At 37.3% G+C, this 21,290-nt stretch overlaps 1 non-coding gene across 1 annotated transcript; it reads left to right on the top strand.

Annotated features, from left to right (window-relative positions):
• Window positions 1-606: 606 nt before the first annotated feature.
• On the top strand, window positions 607-688 carry TRNAS-GCU. The gene has a single exon. It is a non-coding gene; the product is annotated as a tRNA-Ser (tRNA).
• Window positions 689-21,290: the final 20,602 nt, after the last annotated feature.

Genomic DNA, 21,290 nt, shown 5'->3' with positions numbered 1-21,290 from the left:
AATCCTTCTCTTCTCCACCGCCAGGTTCCCACTCTTCCTCCAAGCCCCAAACCAGATGCCAATGTGAGGTGTCATATCCTCCAAACACTCAAGTATAAAGAGAGATCAGTCCCCTGAAAGGTTAACAGAATGATAGTTCTCAGACTTGACCACCCATTGCAGCTGTCTACAAGTTCAAATTACTGAAGTTGTGACTTCAGTGGTCTTGGGTGTGACCTGGGCCTGGGGATATTTAAAAGCACACCCCTCCCCCCATATCGCAGAAAAGTTTCAGAAAATCACCCCAGAGGACAGCTATTTTCAGCTGTGCCAAAGTCAGTGATTCTCTATTCCTCTCTCCCTTTAACTTTTCTTGCATTTTCCATGGAAAGCAAAAAGGCTTATACCCTCTGTTACTTTTACAGGCATGCTGAACAGATTTACAAAAAGGTGAAAGCACTTGAAATACTCTGTGTATTGAGAGGAACATCCTGTCTAAATAATTTGCTGTTCAATCTTTTATGTCCCCGGATCAACCACTGACTTCTATTCTCCTGGGACTGGAGTAATAAATAGCTCTTCTGTCTATTCTTTAAGTCATATATTAAAGAAAAGGCAAAAGCATGTGACGAGGTGGCCGAGTGGTTAAGGCGATGGACTGCTAATCCATTGTGCTCTGCACGCATGGGTTCGAATCCCATCCTCGTCGTTCAATTTGTCCACTGGACAGGTTGCATCAGATTTTAGTGCTTTGTGAGCAAAATATTTCACCAGTGGTTGTAAGAAAAGAAAATGGACTCATATGACAAGAGGATCCAAGTGTCACATGGGAGGATCTAAAAATACACATCTGTACCTTGGAATTGGTACCCAAATCACGCTAGAAAACAAAATGTTTGTTCTATCAACTAACAAAAGAGTAATCCCACAGAACACCTCCTTCCTGGTGGTGTTTAAGAGGCACAGACACCTCAGCCAGACTTTTGAGCTGGCCGAGCCTGGCCTGGCTTCCTGCCACAGTGGTGTATCAGCTGAAGTCAGAGAGGCTGGCTGCCAATGACAGAATGTATAGACAGAATAAAACTGATTTCTTCAATGGCAGGTTATGTTTGGAAACATCCTGCCCTGTTTAGGCTGCCAAGCCTGCGGACATGGCTCAGTTGATTGTGGGCACGGGAGGAAGCCCACCTCATGGAACACAGGTGCTGTCTGGCCTATGCACCCGCCTGGGGCCCAAATGAGGCGCCCTTGTGGGTTCAGCAGCCGATAGGACGTGCATTCTGCAATCTGGAAGCTCCCAGAACTGGTGCTGAAAGATTCTGTCCTGAGTCATGTCAACTCTGCACCTACTTCCCTTACAGGATTTGGGGCACAATTCCATGACCACCTACCGACTTTGAGGTTTGTCAGCCACACAGCAGGATGAAAAAAAGCATGCAAAGCATGAATTAGCATGGTGTGAAAAGAAATGTCGGTAGAAAAGAGACTAGGGTGTGAGGAGGTAGGAAAGCATGTTCTGCAGGGAAAGGGATGCTGATACACTGAGAGACAAGTGCCGGGAAAATTGACATCCCCGTCTTTTTCTGAACAGTGACTCCTATTTTCATTGCACTTTTCTGTTTACAGAGTTCCATGGGCCTCTCTCATTTTACTCTGGCAGACTTCAGCTGAGATGAAGAGAGCTTGCAGCGGTTAGCAGCAGAAAATTATCTTTCCAAGTATGAACATTAATGTGAAACAGTTCACCAAGGGGCTTCCCATCCCATTGGTGATCAAATCTGTCTCACCTGCAGATCTGATGCAGCCAGCAGTGCTGACTTATCTCTAGTGCAGGAGAAGGGGAAAATCTCCTTATTCTCTGAGGGGTCAAAGTCTCATAATATCCAGTCCCACATTCTCTTGCTTATGTCCTTCTGAGCTGTGAAGGCCCCTGACAGCCAGGGTGGTCTCTGCTCTGCCCACCTGGCTCCCAAATTACCAACCTTCTGCTGTTGCTGCACAATATGATGCTGGGGAAAGGGGCCTTTTCCTCCTCACTTGCACTACAGCCACCTACACCTGAAAATTTAGATAACACACTCACAAAGGAAAATGGGATGGCTTTTGTGTAATTTAAACCATGAAATGTCTTGTTCACACATGCTGTAAAGCAATTCACAAAAATCTGCTTTCAGGAACCCAAAAAGCTGAACAATTTTAAGATTTGTATTTACATTAGCTCATTGTTTATTTTTTCTTATTAAAACAATGAGATAATACATGTTAGATTTTGAAAAGTATAAAAATTAGTAAAAAAGAGAAAGTTACCTATCACCTATTATGCTTCACTTCTGATTATTACTATGATTTTTGAAAATATATTCACATCTATGTATAAACAGATAACCGGGGATCCTGCGTGGCTCAGTTGATTGTGTGTCTGGCTTTGCCTCAGGTCATGATCTCATGGTTCATGAGTTCAAGCCCTGCGTCAGGCTCTTTGCTGACAGCTCAGAGCCTGGAGCCTGCTTCCAATTCTGTGTCTCCCTCTCTCTCTGCTCCTCTCCCACTCACGCTCTGTTTCTCTCTCTCTCATATTTGATATGTAATTGTGAATCTAGTGTTTCACTATTAAATTTCTTTTCCTTTCCAATTACAAATGTGCATTATTTTTACTATACAAAAGTAAAATATTGCAGAAATTTAAAAAAAACATAAAAGACTTTCTACAATAGGTGTTGGTGAGGGGGTGGAGAAAGGGAAACCCTCTTGCACTGCTGGTGGGAATGCAAACTAGTGCAGCCACTGCAGTAGTCTGAAAAACAGTGTGGATTTTCCTCAAAAAGTTAAAAATTGAACTACCCTATAATCCGGCAATTGCACTACGCAGTATTTACCCAAAGAATACAAAAATACAGATTTAAAGGGGTACATGCAGCCTAATATGGCAGCATTATCTACAACAGTCAAGTTAGGGGAACAGTGCTAGTGTCCATCCATCGACAGATGAATGGATAAAGATGTGGTATGTATGTGCATGTGTGTGTGTGTATGTGTGTGTAATCAAATACTATTAAGCCATAAAAGATAATGAAACCTTGCCATTTGCAATGACATTGATAGAGCTACAGAATATTATGCTGAGTGAAATAAGTTAGAAAAAGGCAAATACCATATGATTTCACTCACATGTGGAATTTAATGAAAAAAAATGAGAAAAGGGACGAGAGAGAGATGCAAACCAAGCAATAGACTCTGAGAGAACAAACTGATAGTTACCATAGGGGAGATGGTTGGGGAGATGAGTGAAATAGGTGATGGAGATTAAGGAGTGCACCTGTCATGATGAGCACCGGGTGTTGTGGGGTGGTGTTGAATCATTAAACTGTACACCTGAAACTAATGTTACACTGTTAACGAACTGGAATTTAAATAAGAACTTTTAAAAAAAGTAAGACTTTCTAGTAATTCTCACCACCTCCCATCATCATCTTTGAAGGTTTAGTGCATAATCTGACATATTCCTCTCTTCCCGATATACATATACTCTTAAAATTTTGTCCTCAGGAGCTTCCCAAGTTATTACATGATCTTTGAAAGTATTATGCTAATGGAAAAATATGTATCACGGAGATGCACCGGAATTACTTAATCCCTTTTCCTATTGAATTTGTTTCTCCAGTTAGATTGTTTAACACCTTTTGCTATTAGCAAGTTTGATGCTGGGCATAACCTTTCATCTTTGGCCTCATTACCGATGGTTTCCCTTGGAATAAAGTCAGAATAAAGTCTGAATAAGAATTAAGGAATCACAGGACAAGAATTTTTGATCAGCTTGATACATATTATTAGGCTTCCTTCACAAAATATAAGCACTTTCCACATTCAGCATATACATTTGATTGCAATTTTAACCAATTTATTTGGTTAAGATATTTTTGACATTTCAGGTTGTTAAATCTTATTAATTTTCTCTTGTGATTTCTTTCATAGAAAGTGTTTCTCCCACATGAAAGCAGCTAGACTTTCACATATTTTTCTGTATTGTAAATTCTTTTGTACTTGTTTTCATTTTTGTCCCATTTTGCTCCTTAATCTGGTTAGAATTTGTTTTAGTAGGTCACATGATGTAAGGATATTTTATTTTTCTAAAATAGGCAAATAATGTTCGGTACCAATCTTTAGAGAAGATCATATTCTTTGGCAGTGGTTCTTTTAATGCAGTTAATCCAGGGTAGCCATTTCTGCTCCATTGGCCCACTGTTGATTGGGCACTGATGCCACCTGATTTGGCTTTTTATAGCTCAAAGCATGGCAATTAAGCAGGGGGGTACTGAATTAGATGATGCTGTGCAAAAACCTGCCAACTGTGTGATTTTGTGAAATGGTATACGAACTCTCTGGCCTCTGCTAAAAGGGAGTACTTGTGGTCCCCTACATAAGGTTGTTGGAGGAAGGGAAATGTGGCAGCTTAGGAAACACAGGGAATAGTATTTATTACAGATGGGTTACAAATAGGAGCTACTGTTATGTGTTGCATTTGTAGCTGCTAGGAGGAGCCTCTTCCTGGTTTTTTTGTTTGTTTGTTCGTTTAAGTCCTGTGTATTTTCGCCTGGTTATCTTTTCAGAAAAATTTCTCTAACATTGTCAAAAGAAATCCAATCAAGATTTTGATTAAAGTTATTCAACTAGGGGGCGCCTGGGTGGCTCAGTCGGTTGGGCGTCCGACTTCGGCTCAGGTCAGGATCTCGCGGTCCGTGAGTTCGAGCCCTGCTCGGGCTCTGGGCTGATGGCTCAGAGCCTGGAGCCTGTTTCCGATTCTGTGTCTCCCTCTCTCTCTGCCCCTCCCCCGTTCATGCTCTGTCTCTCTCTGTCCCAAAAATAAATAAACGTTGAAAAAAAAAATTAAAAAATAAATAAATAAATAAATAAATAAAACGTTAAAAAAATTTTTTTAAAAGTTATTCAACTGATACATTCATTTGAGAAAAACTGACATTGTGCCATAATCAGTAATCCTGTATCCCACATGCATGATATGTCTTCCAATTACTAAAATTTTATGATCTTCAGGCAAATTTTGTGGTGTTTATGTTTTGCTTTGCACATTTGTTCTTGAAGTAATTCTTTTTTTTTTTTCACTTATATGATTCATATATTATCTCATCATCTTTTTTGAATGAATGCTTATCCTTAGAAAGCTATTTAGTTTTGGAGTATTTGTTTTATATCTAGCAACATTACCCTATTTTGGTATTCTAAAAGTGTAAGTGATTTTTCAGGCTTTCTAAAAATTCAGTTATAGCATCTGTAAATAATAACTATGCCATAAGGGTCTCTACATCTATACATCTGCTCTGTTATGTATCCTGGAGAATCAGCTACAACATCAAGAACAACCCTGGAAACAGTAGTGTCAGATGTCATCCTGCAGAGCAGGGTATCAAAGTAGCCCTTTCTTTACTTTCTATCTCTGCCTTATGCTGAGTGATCTTGCATCCACTTTTCCCTGTGCCTCAGTTTAAGGCAAATATTAACAGCACTTACCTAGGAGATAACTCATTGCTGAGTAGCTGATCAATCCTTCCTGTAATTCATTACTGCATCTGCCTATACCTGCCCTCCTTCCTTCTCCCTTTACTCATTTGACATTTTCATTTCACCTGGATTCCTTCCCTTTTTTTTACAGCTAGTCCCTCAGATGACAATTACCCCTGGGACCAAGCTTTTACCAGCTCTCTGAAACTGCTCAGTGTTTCCTCTCTCACCAGAGGACAGGGGTTGCCTGTCCACACTGTTGGGCTGGAAGCCTTCTCTTGAGATTCATTTTAAGGTTGGGGGTCGAGAGGAAGAATTGAAATTGCTCTGTGGTTTGGGAAATTCAGAATTGTGGCATCTTGCAAAGATCTTCAATGCAGGGAATTATGGAAAGACATGGTATGGCTTTGGATTCAGTGATTTGAGGGAACTTCAAATATAAGCTGTGATGAATTAGCAGGGGATTTTCCATTATAGTGCTGCCACATATTACTATTCTAGATTCCCAACCACAAACAATGATCACTGTATTATTTACAAATGTTTGCCCCTCCTAATAATTTCTCTCCCCAAACAAGATAAATCAAAATTTGAGCATTTTAGTTTTGGTCTGTGGCCATATACAGCCATCCTCCTGGTTTATCTTTGTGATTCTCATCTCATGAGAAACAAGAGTTATGTAGCAATTGGCTGCAAGATTAATTCCAACTTGATCTCATTTTGTTTCAATTTAGCAATTTCTCGATGGTGTATCAGTCCATCAATCAAGAATATGAGGAAGAGAGATGACAGCAAATTGGATGAAGCTGAGAGATGGATATAATAATATCCTTATTGCCAAGTTTTATGTTTCAGCCTAAAAGTGTATGCTTAGATTAAAAGACTCAAAAACTGCAATAATGCCTCCTGGTGACTTGCATTAAAGTGTGTGTGGGTGGGTGGGTGGGTGGGTGCGTGGGTGTGTAGTGGGGGCAGGTGAGTGGCCTGTGTTAAGACTGGGAGGGAGAAGGACCTGGACACAGTTCCCTTTGGGCCAAGCAAATCCCAAAGGCAGCCTGAGGTGGTTGTTAAGAAGTCATAGGATGTATTCCCTGGCTCACACCACTTATGGTTGTGTGACCCCAGGTGATTTGCTTATCTTCTTTTTGCTTCAGTTTCTGCATTTGTAAAATGGGAATAATAATAGGATTCATAGGGTTATTACAAGTGAATTACTGTGTGTAAAATGCCAAGAACAGTGCCTGATTCAAGTATGTGAATGTAAGTGCTACGTAAGTGTCTGTTTAAGACTTCCAGTGAGGATGTAGGGAGTTAGTGGGCTAAGCAGAGCCAGGACAGGGTTTGAGTGGTCCATTTTGTGGAGGTGATGGTGAGGGCCGAACTCAGAAGGACTCAGTAGTCTAGACAGTTGCAGCAGATGCCAGGCCAGGCCACAGAATGCAGTTCTGTGAGGCGATGTCAGATATAGCTTCATACATGGGGAAAGGGGCTTCAGAGCTGCAGAGAGCTGTCCAAGGCCCAGAAGAACAAGCGGTCAGGTGAAGGTATGGTAAAGGACATGGTGACAGAATTTGGCATGGCCAGGAGGATGCTGAATGGTCTTCCATCAGGCCCTGACTAGGCTGGGAGGTGTGCTTCCAAAACAAACAGAAAAGATCCTGTTGCCAGTAACACTGCTATTTCACAGCAAGGAGAAATGAGCAAACAGAAGGTAGGAAAGATATGAGAGGAGAAATGTTACCGGAAAACACTTCTCTTGACTGTGTTCTCTGACTGCAGGAGTCCAAAAGAAATACCTGTGGAAGGGAAGAATTCCACTAAATATAGAAGTACATGATTTGTATGGAATGAGTTCCATGAAAAATCTCTCTTCACTGGCTAAAAGTGTATTATATTTGTTCAACAATCATTTCCACAATGAAGTAAAATATGACCCATTATTATATTTATTTCCATTTTTTTTACAATTTTTGAGGTGACAAATCCATCATAACTAGGTTATGAATTTAAATTTTGCTAACTCCACAATGATTAAAAAAAAACTGAACAATCCAGTTAAAAATGGTCCAAAGCCCTGAAAAAAAATATCTTCTAAAGAAAATATTTGAATGGCTGATAAACATGTGAAATGATGCTCAGTGTCATTACCCATAAGTGAAATGCACATGAAAACCACACTGAGATGCCCCTTCACGGATATTAGGATGGCTATCATGAAAGAAAACAAAAACAAAAAGAAAAAAAACCAAAATACCAAGTGATGGCAAGAATGTGGAGAAATTGGAACCCTCTTGCACACTGGTGGGAATGTAGAATGATGGCGCTGCTGTGGAAAACAGTATGGTGGCTCCTAAAAAAATTACATGTACATTCACCATATATTACAGCAATTGCATTTCTTGGCATACACCCGAAAGAATCGAAAGCAAGGACTTTAACAGATATTGGTACACCTATGTTTATAACAACATTATTCACAATAGTCAAAAGTGGAAGCAATCAGTGTCCATTGACAAATGGATGAACAAAATGTGGTATTGCATACAATGGATAATTCAGCTTAAAAAAAAAAGAAAATTTTGACAGATGCTATGACATGGATGAACCTTGAAAACATTATGCTAAGTGCAATAAGCCAGACACAAAAGGAAAAATATTGTATGATATTTATAACACTTGCAGTACCTAGAATAGTCAAATTCATAGAAACAGAAGTGGAATGGTGGTTTTCAGGGGCTGGGAATGGGGTATGAGGAGTTGTTGTTTAAAGGGTATAGAGATTTAGTTTGGGATGATGAAAAAGTTCTGGAGACGGATGCTGGTGGTGGTATAGAGCAATGCGAATGCACTTAGTGCCAAAAACATGGTCAAAATGGTCCGTTTTATATTATGTATATTTTATCACACACAAAAAGTCTCTGTACTCTGACCCATCCAAGCTGCCACCTGCTTGACCTACTTTCTTGTAAATGTTCCACTGTCTTCATGTAGACCTTGAATTATGCATTTTCCTCTCAGCAAGAAGAGCAGCAAGAAGACATCAATTGCAGATATTGAGAAATGTACACAAATCAGCTCTTCATAAGAGTTAAAGTCACCCTTATATTCCTGCTCATTACTTTAAAGAATTCGGTTGATTAGTATGTCAGCCTTCAGAATTGTCTATTTTTTTAAGCTTCAGAATTCTATGTATAAAATTTGTAGTTTCCTCACATTTTGACTTTAATGTTTATTTGTTTGTTGGAGTGGAGAGATTAAAATGGTGCCAATCTCTGAGAAAGAATCACTGGAAATTGTGGAGAATTTCAGCGCATGGTAAAGAGTGTGTAAATATATCTAAAATGAACAGATTCACTTAGCTTACCCACTCTGACTCAAAGCATCTACATTTAGAAATATAAGCCTACTTCTAACCCTTTTTGAAAGTTGTCAAAGCATGTTTATGGATCTCTCTATAAGAAAAGCAGCATTTTATAGGCAAATTTTTCTTCTTAAAAAAAATCAAAATGTTGTGCTTAAACTGAGCATGAAATCTAGCCTTGACTTAAATATTACCCCAATGAGCAATTCTAGGTACATTTCCTTCTCTGGCACAATGAACAAGACCTGGAAAGTTAGAGGGCCAGCAGGGCTCTTTGGGGAAATACCTTAAAAAAATTCCCAGAAAAGGCCAGAAGAGACTGTTTGCCCCTTGTGCTTATTCCACTTTTTAAAAGATCATTTCCTCTCCAGCACTTAAAGCAGAGTAATCATAGCAAGGGTTAGAGAAGCTCTACTTCAATCTTTGGAATGTTGAAACTTTCCACATGATTCCACGTTCTGTCTTTGGATTTTTAATAGGAGCAGAAGTTGTTAATTTGGCCTGGGCAGGTGGTTTGTAGGAATAGGAAACCCTGGGAACCACCTGGGGTGGCAAGGGCAGGGGGACTTACTCCATTCATGTAAATAAGTGCAGATAGAATATCAATGGTCATTGTCTTGCCAGGCTTCTACTCTGCAGTGAGAGAGTGGGGGGCTGTTCATGGAGGAAAGTGAATTTTAGGAAAGACTGAATTCTGTAATATGAAAATGGAATTTGGAAACTAGGCAGATGAATTCAGTCACAAATGGCCCCCAAAATGATGCAGAGGATATTTTCCCCCTGAATAATCTGTTCTTTGATTAAAACCAACTTGTTCTACATTCTTTAGCCCTACAATTTTTCTGCTTCCAATTTATCTAAACAGGATTTTATAGAATTGGGCTTTAAAAAAATAGTGGCATAGCTACCATTTATTAAGTTCATGTGCTGGGTCAGGCACTATGCAAAGTCTTTTATTATTTCAATTAATTCTCACAATTCTATGATGTAGCCTCTGTTATGATCCCAAGTTTACCAATAAAGACATTAAATCTCTGAGAATATACATGAATTTCCCAAGGTCCCTTAACCCCTAAGTGATGAAACTAGGATTTTTGTAATGCTAGTTTTGTCATTTTATTGGATTTTAATTTTTAAGTTTGAATTCCAGTATAGTCAACATACAGTGTTATATTAGCTTCAGATGTACAATATAGAAATTCAACAGTTCCCTGTGTTACTCAGTGTCATCATGACATCGTGAAGCACTCTTTATTTCCCATCACGTATTTAACCCATTCCCCCCACCTCCCTTCTGATAACAATTAGTTTGTTCTCTATAGTTAAGAGTCTGTTTCTTGGTTTATCTTTTTCCCTTTGCTAATCTGTTTTATTTCTTAAATTCCACATAGGAATGAAATCATATGATATTTGTCTTTCTCTGACTGACTTATTTTGCTTAGCATTATATTCTCTAGCTTCATCCATGTTGTAGCTAAATTTCACTCTCTTTTTATGGCAGAATATTGTTCCATTGTATATATGTGCCACCTCTTCTTTATCTATTCATCTATCAGTGGACACTTGGGCTGCTTCCACAATTTGGCTAATTGTAAATGATGCTGTTATAAACATAGGGGTACATGCCCAATAGCATAATTAATGGATAGTAGGGTAATTCTATTTTTATCTTTTTGAGGAACCTCCATACTGTTTTCCACAGAGGCTGAACCAGTTTGCATTCCCATCAACTTCCCACTTGTTTTTCTCATGTTGTTGATTTTAGCCATTCTGACAGGTAGGTGGTAATATCTCATTGTAATTTTGATCTGCATTTCTCTGATGATGAGTGAAGTTGAGCATCTTTTCATTTTTCTGTTGGCCGTCTGTATGTCTTTTTTAAAAAATGTCTGTTCATGTCTTCTGCCCATTTTTAAACTGAATTATTTATTTGGGGGTTTGAGTTGTAACAGTTCTTTATATATTTTGTATACTAACCCTTTATTGGATATGTCATTCACAAATATTTTCTCCCATTCAGTAGGTTGCCCTTTTATTTTGTTGATTTTTACCTTCACTGTGCAGAAGCTTTTAATTTTGTTGTAATCCCAATAATTTATTTTTGCTTTTGTTTCCCTTGACTTGGGAGAGAGATCTAGAAAAATGTTGCTACAGCTGATGTCAGAGACATTAATGTCTGTGCTTTCTTCTAGGATGTTTATGGTTTCATATCTCACATTTAGATCTTTAATCTATTTGAGTTTATTTTTGCATAAGTGTAAGGAAGTGGTCCACTTTTAGCTGAACACTTTTACCAACACCATTTGTTGAAGAGACTATCTTTTTCCCATTGGATATTCTGTCTGGCTTTGTTGAAAATTAATTTACCATATAATTTTGAGTTAATTTCTGGGTTTTCTATTCTGGAACTAGGATTTAAATGCAAGGCTTGCCTTATTCCAAAGCCACTGCTCTTGACCACTAAATTAGATTACTAGTCTATATTAATGGACGTTACCACGCAATAAAGCCATGACTATTACTCAATTGTATCAAAATAAAATGTTTATAACCTTAATCCTTTATGCTTTTGAAAGGACAGAATACTGAAAAAAAAAGTCACACTAAAAATTGTATTTTAAGACAGTGTTTCCTCAGAACCCATAAGTCTAGTCTAGGGCCAGTTAATTTGGGGATCTACAATAGTCATCAGCATAAAAAATGCCCTGAGAAGTCTTATAGGTAAATGGTGTTTAATGTGTGAATTAATCAGCTTTTACTATGAAATTGTTGCATAACAAAACCCCTAAATCTCCACAGCTTACACTTATAGTGTATTTCTTACAAGTCCATAGGTCAACTGTGTTGGTTCAGCTGGAAACTGCAGGTCATAGATAAATCTATGTATATGTTCATCGTCTGTGAGCAAGGCTGAAGGAGCAGTGCTTACCTGGAGAAGGCTTTTCTCATGTTGGCAGGCAGAAGTGCAAGAGGCCAAGCCAAACCACACATATTATCTGAATTTAAATCATCTGCTTGGATGTGACATGTATCATATCCACACACATCCCATTAGTCTAAGCAAGTCACACAACCAGCCCAACAACAATGGGGTGGGGAGATAGCTCCTCCCAGGCAGCAGGGAGAGAAATGAGTGGATATTTACCTAACACTAATACATTACACATAATTCATAAACTCATCTTACCACATGATACTCTTCTTAAAAAACAAAACAAAACAAAACAAACTAAAAAAACAACCTTGTATTCTCCAAATCTCAAGATGTTACTGTACCCTGAGCAGAATTTGAGATGATTTGGGGGAAATTCATGTTTTAAAAAATCTCTTTTTTGTGAAGCACCAACTATGTTTTAATCAACAGCAATATAAAATAGCCTCTGATGTGAGGCTTTTTGCAGAGACATTAATTAAAGCATAATAACACTTTGAATTCGCAAAGACTCTTCACTTTAAAGAATTTTATTGACTGACATAGTGATATATTCTTGTTCTAGTCTCAAAACAGCCTGTGGATAAACTGTTACAATCCATTTATTACAAGTAGAAAATCTGAGCCCCATAGTGTTGAGAATTTTCCAAGTTAGAGCAATGGAACCAGTCCAAAACCTTAGGTTCCTATCTCCCAGTCAGTTCAGAAACTCCATGCTCCATGGTCATATGAGTTCAACTGTACCAAAATGATATAAGCTGCACTTAGTACATTTAGAAATTACAAGATAAGCTTTACATGGAACTTATTTAAAATGTATTTCAGACCTATACTCACCAGAAAAAAAAAACACACTAAAAAAGGAATCAAATAAATATCTAGATATTTAAAAAGAAAATAAGACCATTAGCCTGAAAACCTATCTATCACACTATATTTGAAATATAAAAGTTTTTCTTGATCTAGTTGAGTTTGTCCCAAGGATAAATTTGTTGTCCAACTTTCCTGGTTTGTAATCAACTAGGGAATAGTGGTGGCTCTCACCATCTTTTCCCTTTTAACAAAACCTCTTTCTGTGTCTTTCACCTACAGCCAAATAGATCTACTGACACAGACTTCCAAATAGTGAATCTGCAAGTCGCACCTTGGTTATACTCTTGTAGCAAAGGGGACCTGGGAAATGATAATTGGTTATAAAGAATAAATAAGGAAAGCAGACAAATCATAAAACGGCACCCCTGAAGGCATGAATAAACTCTGTGCCCAGTTAATTGTTTGGGATGTGTGCTAGTCTAGCTTGTCCTGCGCTGGTTGTATGGCTCTCCCATAGCACAACCCCACTTCACTGCAGCCCTGTGCAAATCCCCTGGGTTAAAGGGCCATCGCTGCCTTCCTTGGCTTAATCATTTTCTTTCTGGAACTCAAGAGAAAGAGAGAAGCTGGAGGTGAGGGGTGCGGGGGAAATGAAGTATTAGAAAAAGAGAACAGCTCCAATAGGATAGGGAATGAAAGAAGCTAAATCACCTTGAGACTATTTCTAAATAAGGCAGATGTATGAGGATTGAATGAAGCAGGAAGTAATCTATCTTCCATCTTAAGCTTAAAATGTGGCATGGCATAGGAAAAAGCAGAAAGATTTTGCTGAGTTCATATCATGACTATACTTCTTACCAGCTGTGTTGCTTTGAGCTGGTTTATTCAGTGACTCTTGGGTTATCTGAAAAATGAATAGAATAGTGATTACCTGGCAGCTTTATCATTATTGTGACAATTAATTGAGATACTCTGTAAACTGTGGCCAGAGGGCTCAAAATGACCTGAAAATGTTTTGTGTTACCTGAAGAAAGTACCTTAAATTTGGAATTAGTTTCTAACGTTTAAAATTTAAAGATTTCACTTGGAAATTTAGATTTTAGGCTTTTCTTAAAAACGTGGAAAACCTGCTGTTTTGATTTTCTTATTGCTGTCAAACCAACCACTACAAAACCTACAAAAGGAACACAATCTGAAATTTGGGCAGAGCTTAGTGTGGAAAGTTCATTTGCTCAAATCACATCATATTAACCAATAGTAGTTTACTGGAGTCTGGAAGATCCACTTCTAAGATGGCTTTTTCTGCATAGCTGGCAAGTTGGTGCTGGCTGTGGGCTCAGAGCTCATCCAGAGCTGAGGGTTTGGGGCTTCAGTCTCTCTCATGACACGGGCTCTCATGTGTTCTGGCCTTACTCAACCAGGCTTCCTCTCTCAAGGATAAATTTCCCAAGAGAAAGCCAAACAGAAGTTGTATTGCCTTTTAAGACCTAACCTTGGACATCATATAGTATCACTTCAACCACACTCTATTTGTAGAATCTCTCCCAAAGTTTCAAAAGGCAAGGCCATAGACTCCAGTTCCTAGTGGGAAGAAGCAAAGTTCTTGAGGAGCATATGGATGGGAAATATTGTTATGATAATTTCTAGAAACTATTATCTATCATACTTGATAGATTTGGGCTTGTGTTTTTATACGGCCACAGTCAATGGGATCTGAGTTGTGGCTATGCCACTAATAGGTTGTGAAATTACTCCATCTTCCTGGTTACTCAACACTAAGGCCAATCATTAGTTCCATTTACTAGGCTAGAAATTTACACTATTGTTTTCATATACCAAAGTTTAGAGAAAAATGAAGTATCAGCCCACTACACTCACTAGAGTAGATTTGCTTTGCCAAGTTGTGAGGAACAACTGGCTACATACGGAGGGGGTGGACTTATGGAATAGGCTGCTGTGACACAGAGTCACAAATACACTTTTAAAACTGTAGTTTTGACCTCTGAAAAAGCAAGAACCTAGTTAACACAATATTCAAGAAGTACAAGGTTATTCCTCACAGTTGAAGAAATCAGATACTCATGTGCAGATCAGTGGGCTCTGAAAAATCAGGTAGTTTGAAGGATAAGGCAGAGATGTGGGTGACCTGGCTTAGAGGTAAAGGAATGCCAAGCCACAAAGACCAAGAAAGAAGTCTTTGTTTTTTTTTCTTTTTCATTCTTCCCTTTCTTTCTCCTTTTCTTTCCTTTTCTTTTTCCTTCCCCTCCCTTCCTTTTTCTCCTCCTCCTCCTCCTCCTCCTCTTCCTCCTCCTTCTTCTCTTTCTTCTTCTTCTTCTTCTTCTTCTTCTTCTTCTTCTTCTTCTTTCGGTCTCTTCTCTCCTCTCCTCTCCTCTCCTCTCCTCTCCTCTCCTCTCCTCTCCTCTCCCTGCAGGTGTTTAAGGGAATCTCTGCCAGGTCACTGGCTGACCACCAAGACAATAATACAGAGACTTAAGAGGCCACACACAACCAGAAATATAGTCTTTTTGAAAATAGTTTGGAAAAGGCAATAAACACATAGCTGCTTTAATAAACCACTTTAACAAACCTCAACAATCAGCACCAGTAAACTCTGGGGAAAGGGGAGTAACTGATTTCTAGAGTTACCACCTTATAATATTAAAACGTATAATTTTCAACAAAAATTTATAAGGCATTCAAACAAACAGGAGACTATGGCCCATTTACAAGAAAAATATCAACAGAAACCATAATTGAAGAAGCCTAGGGCTTACCAGGCAAAGAGTTTAAATCTACTGTTTTAAATACAAAGAACTAGAGGAAACTGGAGAAACAATGTAAAAACAAAATGAAAAAAATCAATAATGTGAGAGAAATTATAAAAAGAAACCAAATAGTTCTGGAGGTAAAAAATGCAATAACTGAAATCAAAAATTTACTAAAGGAGTCCAACAGCAGATTTGAATAGGCAGAAGAAAGAATTAGGAAACTTGAATATTGGACAACTGAAACTATGCAATCTTAGGAGCAGAAAGAAAAAAGAATGAACAATGTAAAAGGCTAAAGGACGTGTGGAATTCCATCAAGAGTATCACTATATATTATGAAAATTTCATAGGAGGAAGACATAAAAGTGAGGGGCAGAAGAAATAGTGGCCCAAATCTTCCCAAATTTGATAAATCCAAGAATCTCAGAGATTCTAAGTAAGATAAAGTGTATGAGATTCCCACCAAGACACATTACAATGAAACTGTTAAAAGACAAAGAATCTTGAAAGTAGCAAGAGAGAAGTAACTCATTACACAGAGGAATGAGATCAATAAATTATTGATTTTATTATCAATAAGATGACAAAATAGCCAATTTATCACTAAAAACCATGGAAGACAGGAGATAGTGTAATAGCATTTATAAAGGAATGGACAAAACTGTAAGTCAAGAATTCTATATCCAGAAAACTATCCTTAAAAATTGAAAAGGAAATGAATGCACACCAGAATAAACAAAAGATGAAAGACTTCATTGCTAGTAGATCTGGCTATCAAGAAGTGTTACAGGGATCCTTCAGGCTGAAATGAAAGAAAACTAGATGGCAACTTGAAGCCATACAAAGAAATATAGAACTCAAGTAAAGGTAATTTCATAGGTAAATATAAAAGCAAATATGATTGCATTTTTGGTTTGTAACTCCTCTTTTTATTGTCCATATGATTTTAAAAGAAAAGCATATAAAAATCATTATAAATCTATGTTAATGGGATACAGTGTATGAAGATGTAATTTGTGAGGGGAAAACAACATGAATGTAAAGAAACAAACCCTACAGAAGCAGAGTTATTATATCTTATTGAACCAAAATTGGCATAAATTCAAACCATATTGTTATAAATTTAGCATCTTAATTGTAACCCCTGTGGTAACCAGAAAGAAAACACTTGAAAAACATACACAACAAGAAATGAGAAGAGAATCAAAATGGTGTAGCACAAATAATCAGCCAAGCACAAAACAAGGCATTTGGGGGAGATAAGAAACAAAAAAAGGCATAAGATATACAGAAAAAAAAACATGCAAATACAAATTACAGACAAATATACCTTATAAATACAGATGCAAACATCCTCAACCAAATGATAACAAACCAAGTCTAACAGCATATTAACAGACTTTTACACTATGATCAAGGTGGGCTTTATCCCAGGAATGTAGAGCGGTTCAACATATGAAAATCTATCAATGTAATGCATCACATTAATAAAATGAAAGGATAAAAAAAAACACATGATTATCTCAATTGGCTCAGAAAGGCACTTGAGATCATCCAACATTCTTTCATGAGCAAAACAAAAACCAAATGCACTTGTGAAACTAATGATAGAAGTTGAACTTGTTCAGCATGATAAAGGCATTTATGAAAAACTCAAAGTTATCTAACTCAATGGTGAAAGACTAAAAGCTTTCCCATAGGTTATAAGCAAGACAAGGATGCCTACTTTCACTCCTGCTATTCAACACTGTACCTGAAATTATAACCAAAACAATTAGGTAAGAAAAAAACAGGCATCCAAATTGGATATGAAGCAATGAAACTATCTCTATTTACAGATGGCATGATCATATAAATAGAAAAACCTACGGGCACCTGGTTAAACATATGACTCTTGATTTTAGCTCAGGTCATATCCTCGAGCCCCATGTCAGGCTCTGTACTAACATCATGGAGCCTTCTTGGGATTCTTTATCTCCCTCTCCCTCCCTCTTTCTCAAACAAATAACATTAAAAAATTGAAAAAAAAAAACTAAAGAATTCATTCACAGACACACATACACAAACAAGCCACTATAGCTAACAGGTAATTTTAGCAAAGTAGTGGGATATAAGATCAGCATGCAAAAATCGGATGTGTTTCTTCACACCAGCAATGAATAATCCAAAAAGGAAATTAAGAAAACAATTCCATTTATCATAAGATCCAAAAAAATAAAATACCTAAGAATAAATTTAACTAAGGAAGCAAATGACTTGTTAACTGAAAACTATAAAGCATGCTGAAAGAAACTGAAGAAGACCTAAATAAATGGAAAAACATTTATATTTGTGGTTTGGAGGATACAACGTTGTTAAGGTGGAAATGCTACCCAAAGTGTCTACAGAATCAATGCAATCCTTATGAAATTCTGATGACCTTTTGGAGCAGAAATGGAAAAGCTGATCCTCAAATTCATATGGAATACAAGGGACCCTGAATAGCTGAAGCAATATTGAAAATGAAGAACAAAGTTGGTAGTCTCACACTTGCTGAATTCAAAACTTACTACAAAGATACAATATGGAAAACAGTGTGGTACTTCCCTAAGGATAGATGTATAAGCAATGATCTAAAACTGAGAGTACAAAATAAACCCATGCATCTACAGCCAAATAATTTTCAACTAGAGTATAAAAACCATTTGTTGGGGCAAAAGGATAATCTCTTCAACAAATGACACTGAAATTGGATATTCAAACAAAAAAAATTAAAGTTGAACCCCTACTTTATATGATATACACAAATCCACTCAAATTAGATCAATAGTCTAAAAACTTAAATGATTAAAAAATTAGAAGATGGGGCGCCTGGGTGGCGCAGTGGGTTAAGCCTCCGACTTCAGCCAGGTCACGATCTCGCGGTCCGTGAGTTCGAGCCCCGCGTGGGGCTCTGGGCTGATGGCTCAGAGCCTGGAGCCTGTTTCCGATTCTGTGTCTCCCTCTCTCTCTGCCCCTCCCCCGTTCATGCTCTGTCTCTCTCTGTCCCAAAAATAAATAAACGCTGAAAAAAAATTAGAAGAACACATAGGGGTAAATCTTTTATGAATTTGTATTTGGCAGTGATGGCTTGTAAATGGTACTGTAACACAAATAATCAAAAGAAAAGATACATTTGACCCCATCAATAATTTTGTGACTCAAAGGACATTAAAAAGAAAGTGAAAGGACAATGCACACAAAAGTAGATAATATTTATAAATCACATACCTGTTAGCATTTTAATGCCCAGAATAAATAAAGGAATGTCTAAAACTCAAAAGCAAAAAGGTAAACAACTCAATATATAAGTGGTTCAACCAGTTACATATTTTCTCTATAATTAAATAAGAAGCTTCTCAGGGAAAAAAATATTATTGCAATTTTAGGCCAAGCCCTAGAGGTAGTTTGCATACTTCAAATGATGCCATCATCCCCAGAAGCTTGTAGGGAAAGTCTCAGTATTCCCTATTTTATGGTTATGAAGCCTGAGGCTCAGCAAATTTAAGTGATGCCCAAATTCACTGGCTGGTGAGAGGCAGACACAACACTCAAACCCTGGCTGTCTGTACTTATTGTGATTCCCCACCCCTATCCTTACCTCCCACCCCCATTAGACCTTGCCAGAGACACCAGGTTATATTCTAACTTTGTGAAAGCTAAATGAGTACTAATAGATTAATTGACCCATTACTATTATTAAGTACTAGTATGCTATCTGTGTTGTTACAGACGTCCTTTATCAAGCTGAGGAAGTTTTCTTCTAGTTCTTGTTTTTTGGATGTTATGAAAGAGTGTTGGGTGTTTTTTTTTTTACTACATTTTCTGCATTTCTTGAAATGATCTTGTGGTTTTGTTTTATTCTATTAATATTGTGTATTTTATTGATTTTTATATGATGAACTAACCTTGCATTCTTGGATAGATACCACTTGGTCATGCTGTATAATGTTTTTTATGATGTTGGGTTTGTTTTCTAGAATTTGTTAAGGATTCTTGTCTCTGTATTCAGTGTGATTTCTCTTTTGACCCATTGATTATTTGCATGTGTTGTCTAATTTCCATATATTTGTGCATTTCCCAAATTTCCTTCTGTTATTTATTTCTAATATTACTTTGTTGTAGTCTGAGAAAAAATGTATTATTTTAATTCTTTTATATTATTGACACTTTTTTTAGGGCCTAACATGCAGTTTATTGTGGACATTGTTCCATGTGTACTTCAAAAGAATGTGTACTCTGCTGTTATTGGTTGGAATGTTCCTTTTTTTTATTATATGAAATTTATTGTCAAATTAGTTTCCATACAACACCCAGTGCTCATCCCAAAAGATGCCCTCTTCAATGTCCATCACTTACCCTCCCCTCCCTCCCACCCCCCATCAACCCTCAGTTTGTTCTTGGTTTTTAAGAGTCTCTTATGCTTTGGCTCTCTCTCCCACTCTAACCTCTTTTTTTTTTTTTTTCTTTTTTTTCCCTTCCCCTCCCCCATGGGTTTCTGTTAAGTTTCTCAGGATCCACATAAGAGTGAAAACATATGGTATCTGTCTTTCTCTGTATGGCTTATTTCACTTAGCATCACACTCTCCATTTCCATCCACGTTGCTACAAAGGGCCATATTTCATTCTTTCTCATTGCCATGTAGTACTCCATTGTGTATATAAACCACAATTTCTTTATCCATTCATCAGTTGATGGACATTTAGGCTTTTTCCACAATTTGGCTATTGTTGAGAGTGCTGCTATAAACATTGGGGTACAAGTGCCCCTATGCATCAGTACTCCTGTATCCCTTGGGTAAATTCCTAGCAGTGCTACTGCTGGGTCATAGGGTAGGTCTATTTTTAATTTTTTAAGGAACCTCCACACTGTTTTCCAGAGTGTCTGCACCAGTTTGCATTCCCACCAACAGTGCAAGAGGGTGGTTGGAATGTTCCTTAGGTGTTTGTTATGTCTCATTGATTTATGTTGTTATTCAAGTCCTCTAGTTCCTTGTCAATCTTGTCTTATTGTTGTATCTATTATTGAAATCTTCAACCATTATTATTGGATTTTCTATTTCTCCTTTTGATTCCTTCCATTTTTGCCTCAGGTATTTTGGAACTGTTGATAGATGCATATGTATTTAAAATTGTTACATCTTCTTGATAAATTGACCCTTTTATAATATATAATGTTCTTTATCTCTTGAAATAATTTTCGACTTTAAGATTATTTTGTGTGAAATTGGTATGGCCATTTTGGTTGTATTTTTATTACAGTGATTAGCATATATTCTCCATACATTCAGGATGAAAAGATGGACACTCAAATTCCTTCCATAATACAATAAGATATTACAAAGAATCCACAAACACATAATATATACAGCTATCAAAAAGGTTCAAAAGCCTTAGCAGATGTCAAACTCATATATGTGATAGGAACTAAGAATTCAACTCAAAAAAGAGCAAAGATAATGAATGAATAACATTCCAAAAATGAAGTAAAAATTAAATTTCAGGATATACTAGCTATTTAGCTAAATTTAGACACATATTAATGTTACTCAAGTGTTGATCATGGCTGGTTTTGAACAATGAACTGTTTATTCTCAAATGATACTGAGTGTAAAGGCTTACAATTTTTTCTAGTAATTTGGCAATGTCTTGGTATCCATAAGTGTCATCAGTGGATTTGTTGAATTCAAAGACAATTTCAAGTGATATCAGACTGACATGATGCACACACAAGTGGCCCCATATAGGGACTAAGAAGTCATGTGCAGTAGGTTTACATTATAGTCCATAACAGATTAGAAGTAAAATATAATATCGGTGCTTTGCCTTGGATGGCTTAAGACACACTGAATTAAGAAAACATGATGAGAAGATTTTCCTTGCCAAAATATAAAGTTTCCAC

Source organism: Felis catus, chromosome A3 (genome assembly GCF_018350175.1).
Source record: "Felis catus isolate Fca126 chromosome A3, F.catus_Fca126_mat1.0, whole genome shotgun sequence".
NCBI classification, from domain to species: Eukaryota; Metazoa; Chordata; class Mammalia; order Carnivora; family Felidae; genus Felis; species Felis catus.
Note: the sequence above shows the minus strand (reverse complement) of the source record. Positions and strands in the feature narration are given on the sequence as shown.